Below are 4,619 nucleotides of genomic sequence, written 5' to 3' on the forward strand. Positions count from 1 at the left end.
CATTTTCTTGTGAAATTACTTTGGACTTCTACACTGAAAGCAAATGATAGAACTTTGCTCATAATTTGTCTGGTATGCCAAGTGCTATATATTCTCTTTAATGGATTCCACAGAAGCTTATTGTCAGCAACCTTTGAGCAGCCCAAAGGAGGCAGCCAAATTTAACCCCATATAGGAAAGGTAGATGGCCTTTTTACCTCCCTCAGGGAGGGTTCCCAGAGCAGGGCCTCTCCTGCAGATCTTAGGGGCAGATCTTAGATAACCTTATAAAAACTGTATAAATTACACTGAAGACAGGAAACTGGCAGAATTCAAGTTGTTTATATTCACAGAGCAGGGTTATAAAATGAAAAAGAGAGACTATCCAAGGTATGTAGTTTGGTACACTCAAGCAACCTGGTACACACAGCCTAGCTAGGGAGGCTGCATGGTGTAGTGGTTATGAGTGGGGGACTGGAACTTAAACGACCTGGGTTCTAGTCCCTGCTCAGCCACGGAGCCAACTGGGTTATTTTGGATTTTGGGCCAGTCAAAGACTCTCACCCCAGCCTAACAAGGATGTTGCTGTGGGGATAAGATTGAGAGCGGAAGAGGAATTCGTTCTGAGGTCTGTGAAAGAAAAAGGGTAGGATATAAATCTAATGAATGACTAAATAAATAGCTTATATCCCCTGCCACATGTGCTGGGTTGACTTGCTGGCATGGCTTCCTGTATAGTGTGAATATGGTGAGTTAGCTTCTTGTCCTAGTTAAGAACTCTAAATGATGTGAGAGTTCTTCGTCGTGGCCATCTGTGCATCACACATATGGGTACTGCGCCTGCGCAATGCCTGTGGCCGGAAGATTGTCAACTAACGGTTTTTGGCAGGAAGCTCCACTCCCCCTCCCCCCTGTGGCCTATAAAGAGCGGAGCGTCCGCCATTTTGTTCAGTCTTTGCGACCGCCGTTCACTGTGCCTTGTGCCGCTTTTGACTTTCGCTTCGATTGTTACCTTGCTCTCGATTGTCCTTCTTGCTCTCGATTGTCCTTTTCCCAGTTTTTCTTCTCCTTGCTCCCAGTTCATTGTCCCATGTTCATAGTTTTTTCTCTTGTTATTTCTTCTTTCAATCTATCTAAAAGAAACAAAACAAAACAAAAATATATACTTCCCCTCTGCACTGTCTCTTTCTTCTTCTTCTGCGATGGCGCAGCGAGCGGCTTTCCGCAAATGCGTGGACTGCGAGTCAAAAATGGCACCAACTGACCCGCATGACCTATGCCTCCTCTGCCTGGGAGAGGGGCATAGGACAGATAAATGCACGCATTGCCTGGCCTTTTCCAAGCAGGCCAGGAAGAACCGTGAAAACCGCTTCCGGAGACTCCTTTGGGATCGGGCCCTAATGCAATCGGACCCGCTTATTGCTGTCCCAAAACCTGGCTCCGCTTCTGTAGCCCCACCCTCACGGCCTTCTGCTTTGGTGGCTCCCTCTGCTTCACCTAAAAAGCACGAGAAGCAGAAGCATGCCAAATCCGAGAAGCTGGCAGGCCATAAAAAGGTCAGGAAGGAGAAAGTCTCCAAGCCTCCCAAAAAACCCAGGAATTTGGACCGTCCGGACCGTCCCAGACATTGGGACTCGGAACCGATGGGCCCCTCGGTACCGGTGGCGCCTACGGTACCGACTCCGCCCGAACCGGTCCTCCAGGAGGCTATGTGGGTTACCCCTCAAGGGTCTCCCTGCCATGCGGTTGAGCTCCCACCTGCACCCCTTCCAACTCTACGGGGTTCAATATCCGACGGGGAAATCCAAGACTCCCCCCCAGGGTGAGGTCACCGACACCCATGCCTGCGGTCACTATGGAAGCGGACGTTGGACTGTTCCCACAGGGGAGCCGGAGGAGCCGCTCTGTAGAACAACGTCCGGAGAGCTGGCGTCGCCCTACTACCATACTTGGGGTGATCCGCTCTCTGTAGGGTACTACCCTGCTCCCAGGGCATGATCCTCTCCTCCATCCCGTGATCAACCGCGCTCATCAGATCCGAGGTGGGTGTCACCTCGATCCCCACAGGGTGGAAGCAGCCGCTCCTTCTCCCTGGCGGAGTCGTCATCTTCAGCCCCACCCTACTACGGTGCCGATTCGGCCGACTCGGAGGCCCACTCAACCTCCCCGGACGTCGCTGTGACATCCCAGGGTCCTGCGTCGGCTGATGAGTCCCACGTCTCCTTCGCGGAGCTGATGTCTAGACTTGTCCAGTCCCTTGACATCGACGCTGCCCAGTGCCCGGGACCAACGACGGACAAGTTCTACGATGTCGTCCACGGGGAGCAGTCGACATCTATTGTCCTGCCGCTCATAACCACCTTGCGGCAGGCGATGATGCAGCCCTGGGACCTGCCATCACATCCTCAACCGACGTCCAGGAGATATGAGTCGATGTACAGGGTTTGGGAGGAGGACATCCCCTTCCTCCTCCGACATCCCAAACCGAACTCTGTGGTCGTCGAATCCTCGCAGGGCAGAGAGGCGAGAGGGCACACGGCACCGAGGGACAAGGAGGGCCGAAAAATAGATTCCCTGGCTAGGCGAGTCTACACTGCTTCAGGCCTGGGGCTCCGCATATCAAATTACGAGGCGATGTTGGCAAGGTATCAATACTTCATTATGCAGAGCCTGCACAATGTCCCTCCACCCTCCCAGACCACCAGGGTGACCTCGCGAAGGTCCTGATTAAGGAAGCCATGCAGGTCGCGGTGCAGCAGTTATCCACGGCGAGGCACCATGTGGATACTGACTCACGGGCCTTGGTCGGTGCTGTTTCTCTCCGAAGGCATGCATGCTTCAGAATTGCAATTTTCCGGAAGAAACCAAGCGCCGGATAGAGGAAATGCCTTTCGATGGATCTGGGCTTTTCCATTCTTGCACTGACCAGAAGCGCAAGAAGCTGCATGAATCGAGGATGAAGGCACACAGGATGGAGTCCTGGAATCGTCCATCCTACAGGCAATCATATCAACCGAGGCAGCAGCCACAACACTGCCAGCAACAGCAACAGCAGCGCCGCCATCCGCAGTCCCAGCAACGCTTCCAACAAGGCCGCTGTCGTTTCGACGATAGGCGGCAACGTTGACGGGACTGGCAAACCATTCCTCACACTCCACCAATACCCACCCCCCTCTCATCTGGGGATCGGCTTCAAAGCCGACTCCCCATTTGGGAGTCCACCACATCTGATTGGTGGGTATTGTCCATCTTTCAACACAGCTATCGAATAGAATTTGACATCGTTCCTCCGCCGAGTCTGATCCGGTCCACTTCATGTTCACCGGTACTGCTCAACGAAATACATCAACTTCTTCGTAAAGGAGTGATTCGTCAAGTATTTCCATCTGACGGACTCCATTCCAGATACTTTATGGTCCCTAAGCAGGATGGTGTTCTACGTCCGATTTTGGACTTACGGAACTTAAATAAGTTTATTGTACTGAAAAAGTTTCGTATGACTACCCTCCAAAACATTTTGCCGTGCTAAGGAGAGAGGATTGGTTCGCCTCATTGGACTTGAAGGACGCCTACTTCCATATTTCAATTCACCCAAGTTACAGGCGTTCCCTTCGTTTTGCAGTTGCAACCCAACTTTATGAGTTTACAGTTTTGCCTTTTGGACTGGCTACGGCTCCGAGGGTTTTTACCAAGTGCATGGCTCCTGTCTGTGCCTTCCTACGCCTCCAGGGCATACAAATTTATCCGTACCTCGACGACTGGCTGTTAGTGTCGCAGTCCAGAGAAGGACTCCTTGCGGCCATCCATACAACTTGTGCCTTGCTCAATAGCCTAGGCCTACGTATTAATACCGAGAAATCTTCTCTTCTTCTGACACAGACACTCACCTTCATTGGAGCCCGCTTGGATTCGATGCTGGAAAAAGCCTTCCTCCCTCAGGACAGACAACAGACTCTTGCTCGCCACATCCATCGAATCCGACAAGATGGAACGGTCCCAGCGAAGTCTATCCAGAGGATCCTGGGGCATATGGCTTCCTCAGGTGCTGTAGTTCCACATGCCAGGCTTCGGCTTCGTCCACTGCAACTCTTTTTCAACAAGGTGTACCATCCTCAAAGAAATCCGCAGTCGAGACTGATTCGGATCCCATCTTCCTTGCTTCACTCTCTGCTTTGGTGGTTGGAACCGACCAATCTTATGATAGGAGTCCCCTTCAGGGCGCGACCTCCTACGATAACCCTTGGCACCAACGCGTCTCTTCTAGGATGGGGAGCGATATGCTCCGGCCTATCTACCCAGGGTACATGGAATCGTCGAGAATCCACGAATCATATCAATTTCCTAGAACTACTGGCAGTTTTCAAGGCCCTGCACTCTTTTGAGGACATCCTTCATCATCAGATCGTTCAGATAACTTCGGACAATATAGCTACTGTCTTTTATCTGAACAAGCAAGTCACCGACTCTAGCCAGGCTTTCTATGAAAATTTGGGACTGGTGCATCCGGAGACACATCACGCTGATGGCTGTTCATCTAGCTGGTGTAGACAACGTGCAGGCGGATCTTCTCAGCAGGCACATGTTCACCTCTCACGAGTGGGAATTGGATCCTCGTACGCGCAACCACCTTTTCCGGCACT

This window comes from Varanus komodoensis, unplaced genomic scaffold (genome assembly GCF_004798865.1).
Source record: "Varanus komodoensis strain SLA01 unplaced genomic scaffold, ASM479886v1 scaffold3, whole genome shotgun sequence".
In the NCBI taxonomy this organism is placed as follows: domain Eukaryota; kingdom Metazoa; phylum Chordata; class Lepidosauria; order Squamata; family Varanidae; genus Varanus; species Varanus komodoensis.